The sequence below is a fragment of the Triturus cristatus genome, chromosome 2_2 (assembly GCF_964204655.1).
Source record: "Triturus cristatus chromosome 2_2, aTriCri1.1, whole genome shotgun sequence".
In the NCBI taxonomy this organism is placed as follows: Eukaryota; Metazoa; Chordata; class Amphibia; order Caudata; family Salamandridae; genus Triturus; species Triturus cristatus.
This window is the reverse complement of record NC_140582.1, coordinates 1,115,248,534-1,115,261,632: the sequence shown is the minus strand read 5'-3', so window position 1 is coordinate 1,115,261,632 and position 13,099 is coordinate 1,115,248,534.

Below are 13,099 nucleotides of genomic sequence, written 5' to 3'. Positions count from 1 at the left end.
TCAGAGCGTGGGTATGGCCTGTACCACCATTGGAGTGGTGATGTAGGGGTACACGTGGTACGGGCCGCACCCACGCCCTCAGGGCATGGGTATGGCACGTACCCCTACATCACCACTCCAATGGTGGTACGGGCCGTGCACGAGTCTGACACCTCCATTCCATTTGTGTGCGCCTCCTATCACCTGTGTAAGCTGTGAAGCGCACCGTACACACGCTCTAAGGGCGTGTGAATGGTCCGTATCATCACACTGTTGTTCCCGCCGGAGTACGGGTGTGTGTACGAACCGTACACACGTACGTGTACGACCAGTGTGTACACATACGTGGACTACCAGTGTGTACACGTACGTGTACGACCAGTGAGTACACGTACGTGGACTACCAGTGTGTACACGTACGTGTACGACCAGTGTGTACACCTACGTGTACATACTGGTCGTACACGTACATGTACGCCCTGGTAGTCCACGTACGTGTACACACTGGTAGTTCACGTACGTGTACACACTGGTCGTACACGTACGTGTACGCCCTGGTAGTCCACGTACATGTACACACTGGTAGTCCACATACGTGTACGACCAGTGTGTACACGTACGTGGAATACCAGTGTGTACACGTACGTGTACGACCAGTGTGTACACCTATGTGTACACACTGGTCGTACACCTACGTGTACACACTGGTAGTCCACATACGTGTACACACTGATCATACACGTACGTGTACGCCCTGGTAGTCCACGTACGTGTACACACTGGTAGTCCACGTACGTGTACACACTGGTCGTACACGTACGTGTACGCCCTGGTAGTCCACGTACGTGTACACACTGGTAGTCCACGTACGTGCATGACCAGTGTGTACACGTACGTGGACTACCAGTGTGTACATGTACGTGTACACCCTGGTAGTCCACCTACGTGTACACACTGGTCGTACACGTACGTGTACGCCCTGGTAGTCCACGTACGTGTATGACCAGTGTGTACATGTATGTGGACCACCAGTGAGTACAAGTACGACCAGTGTGTACACCTACGTGTACGACCAGTGTGTACACGTACGTGTACGACCAGTGTATACACATACGTGGACTACCAGTGTGTATACGTATGTGCACGACCAGTGTGTACATGTACGTGGACTACCAGTGTGTACACCTACGTGTACGACCAGTGTGTACACGTACGTGGACTACCAGTGTGTATACGTATGAGCACGACCAGTGAGTACACGTACGTGGACTACCAGTGTGTACACCTACGTATACGACCAGTGTGTACACATATGTGTACGACCAGTGTGTACACGTACGTGGACTACCAGTGTGTATACATACGTGTACGACCAGTGTGTACACATACGTGGACTACCAGTGTGTACACGTACGTGTACGACCAGTGTGTACACCTACGTGTACGACCAGTGTGTACACGTACGTGGACTACCAGTGTGTATACATACGTGTACGACCAGTGTGTACATGTACGTGGACTACCAGTGTGTACACGTACGTGTATGACCAGTGTGTACACGTAAGTGTTGTAACGGTGATCTGCAGCTGTTCTGGGGTTGCGGAGGGACTACCAGTGTGTACACATACGTGTATGACCAGTGTGTACACATAAGTGTACACACTGGTCGTACACGTACATGTACACACTGGTAGTCCACGTACGTGTACACACTGGTCGTACACGTACGTGGCAAACGCAATGTGCAATTGGTGCGGTAGGAGTACATGTGAAACGCACCGTACCTGTGTGTGGATAGCTAAATTACATAGGGACACATGAGGGACAAGTATTAGGGCCTAAATGCATGCTGGTTGTCATGGATACAGATTTTCAAGTTCAAATTTTCTATCATGTGGCCTGGAATAGGCAGTTGGCAACTAAATACAATGTTGCAAAGTGGTTGTTGACTTCACATCCTGCTCAAATTTTGAACCATGCAAAGGCCCTCACTGGGGTATTTTTAAAGGGATTGGAGGAAACGTAGGATGCAAATGAGACTGACCAATCACTCTGTACTCCTGTAAATGTCATAAAATGATCTTTGAAGCATCCAGACACACGTAACGTGTGAATCCACATGTGGCATGGTGTGCGTATATGTGTGCCATGCCCATCTACACACAGACACATGTTGGATGCAGCAACAGCAGATGCAGTTGACGGAACAACACCAGCAAGCTCATAGGAACACATGACACACACAGGACATGTTCACATCGGGGCATGCTCTTACTTAGATGTCAGGTGTTAGTGTCCCTGTCCCTGGTATCAGGGGACATTTGCGGGTGTTGGTGACTGTGCCATACCAGTGATGCAGTGCTTGACACGTTTGTACTACATGCACACATGTGCATTGTGGGAAGGGGAAGTGTGCCACATACTGCCCCATCACACATGACATGTGTACACAGGTCATCACACATCTATTGTGCTAAAATATGAGGAGACATGTGCCACATCACTGCCTGACACACCTATGCCCTGCACATGTAGGACTGGAATGACTATGACTTGATGTACAGCCGTGCACGAGTCTGACACCTCCATTCCATTTGTGTGCGCCTCCTATCACCTGTGTAAGCTGTGAAGCGCACCGTACACACGCTCTAAGGCCGTGTGAATGGTCCATATCATCACACTGTTGTTCCCGGCGGAGTACGGGTGTGTGTACGAACTGTACACACGTACGTGTACGACCAGTGTGTACACATACGTGGACTACCAGTGTGTACACGTACGTGTACGACCAGTGAGTACACCTACGTGTACATACTGGTCGTACACGTACATGTACGCCCTGGTAGTCCACGTACGTGTACACACTGGTCGTACACGTACATGTACGCCCTGGTAGTCCACGTACATGTACACACTGGTAGTCCACGTACGTGTACGACCAGTGTGTACACGTACGTGGACTACCAGTGTGTACACGTACGTGGACTACCAGTGTGTACACGTACGTGTACGACCAGTGAGTACACGTACGTGGACTACCAGTTTGTACACGTACGTGTACGACCAGTGTGTACACCTACGTGTACATACTGGTCGTACACGTACATGTACGCCCTGGTAGTCTACGTACGTGTACACACTGGTAGTTCACGTACGTGTACACACTGGTCGTACACGTACATGTACGCCCTGGTAGTCCACGTACATGTACACACTGGTAGTCCACGTACGTGTACGACCAGTGTGTACACATACGTGGACTACCAGTGTGTACACGTACGTGTACGACCAGTGTGTACACCTATGTGTACACACTGGTCGTACACCTACGTGTACACACTGGTAGTCCACATACGTGTACACACTGATCATACACGTACGTGTACGCCCTGGTAGTCCACGTACGTGTACACACTGGTAGTCCACGTACGTGCATGACCAGTGTGTACACGTATGTGGACTACCAGTGTGTACATGTACGTGAACACCCTGGTAGTCCACCTACATGTACACACTGGTCGCACACGTACGTGTACGCCCTGGTAGTCCACGTACGTGTATGACCAGTGTGTACATGTATGTGGACCACCAGTGAGTACACGTACGACCAGTGTGTACACCTACGTGTACGACCAGTGTGTACACGTATGTGTACGACCAGTTTGTACACATACGTGGACTACCAGTGTGTATACGTATGTGCACGACCAGTGTGTACACGTACGTGGACTACCAGTGTGTACACCTACGTGTACGACCAGTGTGTACACGTACGTGGACTACCAGTGTGTATACGTATGAGCACGACCAGTGAGTACACGTACGTGGACTACCAGTGTGTACACCTACGTATACGACCAGTGTGTACACATATGTGTACGACCAGTGTGTACATGTACGTGGACTACCAGTGTGTATACATACGTGTACGACCAGTGTGTACACATACGTGGACTACCAGTGTGTACACGTACGTGTACGACCAGTGTGTACACCTACGTGTACATACTGGTCGTACACGTACATGTACGCCCTGGTAGTCCACGTACGTGTACACACTGGTAGTTGACGTACATGTACACACTGGTCGTACACGTACATGTACGCCCTGGTAGTCCACGTACATGTACACACTGGTAGTCCACGTACGTGTACGACCAGTGTGTACACGTACGTGGACTACCAGTGTGTACACGTACGTGTACGACCAGTGAGTACACGTACGTGGACTACCAGTTTGTACACGTACGTGTACGACCAGTGTGTACACCTACGTGTACATACTGGTCGTACACGTACATGTACGCCCTGGTAGTCTACGTACGTGTACACACTGGTAGTTCACGTACGTGTACACACTGGTCGTACACGTACATGTACGCCCTGGTAGTCCACGTACATGTACACACTGGTAGTCCACGTACGTGTACGACCAGTGTGTACACATACGTGGACTACCAGTGTGTACACGTACGTGTACGACCAGTGTGTACACCTATGTGTACACACTGGTCGTACACCTACGTGTACACACTGGTAGTCCACATACGTGTACACACTGATCATACACGTACGTGTACGCCCTGGTAGTCCACGTACGTGTACACACTGGTAGTCCACGTACGTGCATGACCAGTGTGTACACGTATGTGGACTACCAGTGTGTACATGTACGTGAACACCCTGGTAGTCCACCTACATGTACACACTGGTCGTACACGTACGTGTACGCCCTGGTAGTCCACGTACGTGTATGACCAGTGTGTACATGTATGTGGACCACCAGTGAGTACACGTACGACCAGTGTGTACACCTACGTGTACGACCAGTGTGTACACGTATGTGTACGACCAGTGTGTACACATACGTGGACTACCAGTGTGTATACGTATGTGCACGACCAGTGTGTACACGTACGTGGACTACCAGTGTGTACACCTACGTGTACGACCAGTGTGTACACGTACGTGGACTACCAGTGTGTATACGTATGAGCACGACCAGTGAGTACACGTACGTGGACTACCAGTGTGTACACCTACGTATACGACCAGTGTGTACACATATGTGTACGACCAGTGTGTACACGTACGTGGACTACCAGTGTGTATACATACGTGTACGACCAGTGTGTACACATACGTGGACTACCAGTGTGTACACGTACGTGTACGACCAGTGTGTACACCTACGTGTACGACCAGTGTGTACACGTACGTGGACTACCAGTGTGTATACATACGTGTACGACCAGTGTGTACATGTACGTGGACTACCAGTGTGTACACGTACGTGTATGACCAGTGTGTACACGTAAGTGTTGTAACGGTGATCTGCAGCTGTTCTGGGGTTGCGGAGGGACTACCAGTGTGTACACATACGTGTATGACCAGTGTGTACACATAAGTGTACACACTGGTCGTACACGTACGTGTACACACTGGTAGTCCACGTACGTGTACACACTGGTCGTACACGTACGTGGCAAACGCAATGTGCAATTGGTGCGGTAGGAGTACGTGTGAAACGCACCGTACCTGTGTGTGGATAGCTAAATTACATAGGGACACATGAGGGACAAGTATTAGGGCCTAAATGCATGCTGGTTGTCATGGATACAGATTTTCAAGTTCAAATTTTCTATCATGTTGCCTGGAATAGGCAGTTGGCAACTGAATACAATGTTGCAAAGTGGTTGTTGACTTCACATCCTGCTCAAATTTTGAACCATGCAAAGGCCCTCACTGGGGTATGTTTAAAGGGATTGGAGGAAACGTAGGATGCAAATGAGACTGACCAATCACTCTGTACTCCTGTAAATGAAACAGCCCAGCAAGGCAGATATAAGTCAGCCAGAACCCATGAGAGGGCACTTGCCTGCACTACCTTACACTCAACACCACTGCTGCTGCTTGTGATTCCTCTGGCACCATGTCAGGGACTGTGGAGAGGGCCCAGCCTTTCACCCATGAGGAGAATGAGGCATTGCTTGATGTAATCCTCCCACAGTACCCCAGCCTGTATGGGAGACCAGGGGAGCAGGTGAGTGCTGACTCCACTAGCTTTTACTGTGCCCCTTTTTTGTGACTGTCACTTCTGGCATTGTGTCCAGGTGTGACAGACATGCAATGTTGTTTTGCGTGGGTCCCAGGGGGGGAATGGCTTATGTCTCCCATGCAGAGCTTGATGTAGTTCCTGTGTGCACTCCTCACTTGCATTGTGCTTACTGTGACATTCACTGCATAGTGCATGGCACATTCAGCCTACCCAATCCTTATGCCGATTTTTGTCCTATTGTCCAGAGGTGATTCCCTGGCCCCCCCGGTGTGATAGGTGACTGTACCCACAGATGTGTGTGAGTTGAGTGGAGCTTTGGTGAGAGTGTACAAATGATGTGTACGCCACCTGGACATTGATGTGTGTGAATGTTCCTTGTCATGTAGGTGAGTGTCTATGTGGAGTGTTGCACCCCAGCTGCATGGAGGAGGCAACAGCTCCACCCATCTAATGGGAGAAGTAAGCCGTGCAGAGTGTCTGACTTGCTGAGCTAGCACCACACCTGTGACACCCCACAGGCAAGTGGCACATGTGCAGAGTGAGGTTTGTATCCGCTGTTGCCAATGGCAGGTGATTGATCTGTGCCTGTGTGTGTCTGTGTACTCTGCTGATGTTGCGTCAGTGGCCTGGGGCATGTGACTGCTTGGAGGTGCTGTCCATCAGCCTGGTGTTGCATGTGATGCACAGCGTGTGCCATGATCAGGGAGTGTGTTGCACCCCTCATGCCACCTGTGTACTTTCAATGCCATGTTGTGCATTGGGGCTTTCACAGAGGCTAATGTCCCTATGACAAAGGTGCTATTTGTTGTCAGCATACTATGCCCTGTTCAACATATCAAAGTTGTTCAAATGTGTGTCTCTGTGACATGGAGCAGGTGTAGTGATGTTGTCTCACTTTGTCATCCTCACAGGTAACTGCCTACGCCAAGGGGGAGATATGGAAGCGGGCCGTCAGGGCCGTGAGATCAGTGGAGGGTCGCAGTCGGTGCCTAGCCCAGGTGAGGAGACGCTGACAGGACATCCGGTGCTGGACCCGGAGGATCGCCCGGTTGCAGCTGAAGGACTCACCTCCACGCAAGCACGGCGGGGGCCGACGCCTGAACCACCAGATGAAGCGTGTCCTGGCGGTGGTCTTCCCTGACTTGAATAGGCGGTTACAGGAATTGCTGCAGCCGGAAGGGGGTAGGTACATGTGTGTTTGTTGTGTGTGTCCAGCTTTTGGAAGTGCTCAGTCGCCTGGATACACAGCGAGGGTTAATTTGTGCAGTGCATATCCTGTTCCCCAAAGTCAAACGGTGCTGTTCTTCCTCCCTTCCCCTCCTTGACATGTGTTCCCTGGTCTGTGTGTAATCACTATTGCACATGGTCATCTACGCTGGCAGTTAATCCAAGTGCACATTGCTTTCTGCATCATGTGGGGGGGGTTCTGAGACATGTGTTGTTACCTTGCCTGTGCCCTGTCCTGTTCAGTCATTTGGGGGTCCATATTAGTTGGCACTGATGCTGAGTCTCAACATAGGAGTGTGAGTTTTCAAATGAACAGATTTGCAGCATGCATGACTGATGTGTGGCCTCAAACATGATGTGCATGAGTGGGAGATATGCATAGTGCCGGGACCGTAGCTCATGTTACAGTCAGATAATTCCAGGACCATGGAGCAGTGTTCCCACTACAGTCCCCTAAGACACCCTTGCCTCGGAATCATGTGTGTCATCCAAAACTGTGCCCATTCTCTGTGTGTTCAGCATAGTTTGGCCTCTGTGGCATTGCTCCCTGCCCTCATTTGTATTTATCTAAAGTATGCTACATGTGCCCATTGTACAGGCTGACCCCATTTTGCTTGTGCATCCACACACTGGGCAGTGCCTGTGTGTCTATGTACAACTATCTGTTGATGGTTGTTTGTCACAAAAATGTTTTGGCAGCCTTACGATGTGATGTGGAGTACATTTAGGAATTCTTGATGCACATTTGAGTAAACCCAGATTAAGAGGTGTAACTTCTGGATCTGTCTCAATAACATTGTCTCAGGTATGGGAGGTTTGTGCGGGCAAGGCCTACATGTCCAAACCTTATGTCTCCTTGCCAGGTCTGACCTGTGTGTGATAATTGTCTGGACAGACACTCAACATGCAGGGACCCAGTCATGTTGTGCTGGTTTTAATGTTTGTGCTTTGCAGCATGTGTCAAAAATGCAAATACATGGCTCATGCTCATCCATTTTTGCCACCAGTGTGTGGTTGAGATGCTACGTAGTTTGGTCTGTGTGTGCTGACATCTGTGTGGACATTCTTGCTTGCCATGAGGGTGTCTCCTCAGTGCAGGTGTTCCTTATCCCAACACATTGCAGGCCCATTAGCTAATGCATTGTCCTGTGTTTGGACATGTGTGCCACTCCACATGACAGGCAGTGGGTCCGATGTGTTGCCAACTGTGTCATCATGGTACGGATGGCCATGTGACAGGTTGCATGATTCAAGTTTTTACTCACGAAGTATTGTACCTTGGCACTCACTACACTTGTCAACATGTCTCAATTTTTTATATGCTTCATTTTGCTAGTTGTGAAGGACAATAATGTGCCTGCATGACAGATGTCTCCCAGGGAAGTGCAAAAGAAAGTACTTTTACACTTTACGTGGACACGCTGGCACATTTTACAGAAAGGCACAGTTTGATTACCACTTGTTTTCTGATTATACATATCCATGTTCACACAGTGTGTTTGCATGTGTGTAAGTCCTTGGTTGTTGCTGATACCAACTTACGAGTGTCAAGTCGTCCAGACCACCGTGGTGCCATGTATATGTACTTACTGATACCCCATTTCATCTTTACAGTGGCTTATTAGAATTCGGCTGGCAGCTCATACAATGACTGTGTAAATGTATTTTTTTGTGCACCTCATTGTGTGACTTTTGTCATACAGCCAGATGGGTCTTCTGTTCACATAGTGGCACATTCACACATTCTAAACATGTACATTGTGTAATGAGTTGTGAGACCTATGGTTTCCAAAGTACTCACAGGTCTCAGAGTGTGGGGACACCTTCAGCATTGAGGTGTGTTATTTGGCCTTGGGTGCACCAATACTGTTTTGTTCACAGTGAACAAGAGGTGGCATGTCTTCATAGTCTTGCTGTGCTCAACTGTCCCCAGACACTAGCTTCTCAGTATACTTCAATATCAAGTTATTTGCTGTTGTGTCATAATCTCCATTGTTTCCAAGTGGCATGGTGGGTCAACCAACTGGGGAGTGCAGGGTTACATATGTGTGGATTATTCTAGATGTTACTCATGATGCATTTCCTGATATGCACTGTGACATTTTTGTTTGGACTCATGTGTCTGTTGTATACAGGTGACTGATTATTTTCTGTATCTTCACCTTGCCCACAGCATCATCGGAGGACACCGAGGGAGACACCTGCACGGACCTGGAGGAGTCTGCGGGAGAGACTGCATTGACTGGGGAAGAATGTCTGCATTGTCAGCATTCCGTCCATCATTTGTTTGTTGTAACGCTTTTCGCCCTAAGTGGGATGGGTATTCCCAGACGTGGGACCCGTGCTCACTACGCCACTGGAGTCAAGCTATCCTGGTTGATGACGGCTGATAGCCAGAAACCGGTCCTAGGATGCTTGATTCCGGTCCAGGGAAGACATGGCTTGGCAGTTCGGGCTGGACTGTTCCCATGAGGCACAGGGTCAAGACTGATTTGCATATGGCCATGTCTAAACTGGGGTGGTGTAGTGGGCAAAAGAACGATGGATTTAACCCAGATCTCTTGACTGGGGGAGAATGTCTGCATTGTCAGCATTCCGTCCATCATTTGTTTGTTGTAACGCTTTTCGCCCTAAGTGGGATGGGTATTCCCAGACGTGGGACCCGTGCTCACTACGCAACTGGAGTCAAGCTATCCTGGCTGATGACGGCTGATAGCCAGAAACCGGTCCTAGGATGCTTGATTCCGGTCGAGGGAAGACATGGCTTGGCAGTTCGGGCTGGACTGTTCCCATGAGGCACAGGGTCAAGACTGATTTGCATATGGCCATGTCTAAACTGGGGTGGTGTAGTGGGCAAAAGAACGATGGATTTAACCCAGATCTCTTGACTGGGGGAGAATGTTTGCATTGTCAGCATTCCGTCCATCATTTGTTTGTTGTAACGCTTTTCGCCCTAAGTGGGATGGGTATTCCCAGACGTGGGACCCTTGCTCACTACGCCACTGGAGTCAAGCTATCCTGGCTGATGACGGCTGATAGCCAGAAACCGGTCCTAGGATGCTTGATTCCGGTCCAGGGAAGACATGGCTTGGCAGTTCGGGCTGGACTGTTCCCATGAGGCACAGGGTCAAGACTGATTTGCATATGGCCATGTCTAAACTGGGGTGGTGTAGTGCGCAAAAGAACGATGGATTTAACCCAGATCTCTTGACTGGGGGAGAATGTCTGCATTGTCAGCATTCCGTCCATCATTTGTTTGTTGTAACGCTTTTCGCCCTAAGTGGGATGGGTATTCCCAGACGTGGGACCCGTGCTCACTACGCCACTGGAGTCAAGCTATCCTGGCTGATGACGGCTGATAGCCAGAAACCGGTCCTAGGATGCTTGATTCCGGTCCAGGGAAGACATGGCTTGGCAGTTCGGGCTGGACTGTTCCCATGAGGCACAGGGTCAAGACTGATTTGCATATGGCCATGTCTAAACTGGGGTGGTGTAGTGGGCAAAAGAACGATGGATTTAACCCAGATCTCTTGACTGGGGGAGAACGTCTGCATTGTCAGCATTCCGTCCATCATTTGTTTGTTGTAACGCTTTTTGCCCTAAGTGGGATGGGTATTCCCAGACGTGGGACCCGTGCTCACTACGCCACTGGAGTCAAGCTATCCTGGCTGATGACAGCTGATAGCCAGAAACCGGCCCTAGGATGCTTGATTCCGGTCCAGGGAAGACATGGCTTGGCAGTTCGGGCTGGACTGTTCCCATGAGGCACAGGGTCAAGACTGATTTGCATATGGCTATGTCTAAACTGGGGTGGTGTAGTGGGCAAAAGAACGATGGATTTAACCCAGATCTCTTGACTGGGGGAGAATGTCTGCATTGTCAGCATTCCGTCCATCATTTGTTTGTTGTAACGCTTTTTGCCCTAAGTGGGATGGGTATTCCCAGACGTGGGACCCGTGCTCACTACGCCACTGGAGTCAAGCTATCCTGGCTGATGATGGCTGATAGCCAGAAACCGGTCCTAGAATGCTTGATTCCGGTCCAGGGAAGACATGGGTTGGCAGTTCGGGCTGGACTGTTCCCATGAGGCACAGGGTCAAGACTGATTTGCATATGGCCATGTCTAAACTGGGGTGGTGTAGTGGGCAAAAGAACGATGGATTTAACCCAGATCTCTTGACTGGGGGAGAATGTCTGCATTGTCAGCATTCCGATCATCATTTGTTTGTTGTAACGCTTTTTGCCTTAAGTGGGATGGGTATTCCCAGACGTGGGACCCGTGCTCACTACGCCACTGGAGTCAAGCTATCCTGGCTGATGATGGCTGATAGCCAGAAACCGGTCCTAGAATACTTGATTCCGGTCCAGGGAAGACATGGCTTGGCAGTTCGGGCTGGACTGTTCCCATGAGGCACAGGGTCAAGACTGATTTGCATATGGCCATGTCTAAACTGGGGTGGTGTAGTGGGCAAAAGAACGATGGATTTAACCCAGATCTCTTGACTGGGGGAGAATGTCTGCATTGTCAGCATTCCGTCCATCATTTGTTTGTTGTAACGACACCTGGCAGCAGCACTACATCTGTCACCGCCCCCTCCATTCCCATCACCGCCCTCCCAGTTGCTCCTTCTGTCCGTGCTAGGCAACACCATGTCTCCTTCGTGCCAGGCACCGCACCCCCTGCCCCTGTCCCCCCTGCTGCCCTCACTGCAGAGTCTGTGGACATTCTGCGGCATTTGCAGGTTGGCCAGACATCGATGCTGAATGTCCTCCATGGCCACACCCGAATGATGACACAGATGGTGTCGTACATGGAGGGCATGTCATCAGCGATGTCTGATCAACGGATGTTGCTGAGGTCCATGGACTCTTCACTGACGGCAGCAGTGAGTCTCCTGCAGTGTTTTGTCCCCCCCCTACCCCTGCACCATCCACACTTCCCACTCCCATACCTGTCCCAAGCACACACAGACATTCCCAAGCACGCACCCCACCAGACACGGGCAGCACACCACCACGTAAGGGCAAGCGCACTCCTACTGGCACACACACTCAGGGGGATGAAGGCACACCCACTGGGTCTGGGGCACACAGGCATACATGCAGCCACAGTCCGAGGCCGCATGCCGCACTACCCAGTCCCTCCAAAGGCACTCCCCTCGGCTCCCCTACCACACAACCTGACAAGGAGGCCTACTTGGCTGTGCTGGGCCTCAGCCCCTCTGGCTCTCCAACCCGCAAACGGGAACGGCACTCCACGGGTAGGGGAGTTGAGTCCCCCCCTGTCCCCACCTCCCCCAGTAGCGCTGCACCCCATCACTCTGACCCCCCCCTCCTTTGAGCCTGTGTTTTCTTCGGGTGAAGGGGAGATGCTAGACGACCTGGCAGCAGTGTGCAGCGCCGAGCTGACCTCCACCTTTGGTGCTGCCCCACCCCCTGTGGTAGAGGCGTCCGTCCCTGCACCCACCACACCTACCCTTACACCTCCTGTCCCTGTGGTGCCTGGTCCTTCCCCACATGATGCCCCCCCCAGCCGACGAACCTGAGGGTTCTAATGTGCAGGCAAGCTAGGGGAGATGTGTGGCCATGTCCCCCCCCCAAGGACTTCTGATCTGGACTGGCCATGTGCCTTTGTAAATAGTGTCCTTTTATAATTTTTCATTTAATGCTGAATAAAGCATTTTCTTTTCACTTTGAACACTATTGCATTTCAGGTATTGATGTGGGTGCTGATGGTCCCGGAGTTGGGGTTTTGGTAATGTGTTATGTATCAGGAAAAAGTTGTAGTCTGATGCTCATGGGGTGGACCATGGTATCTGCGTGCCATCACAATGT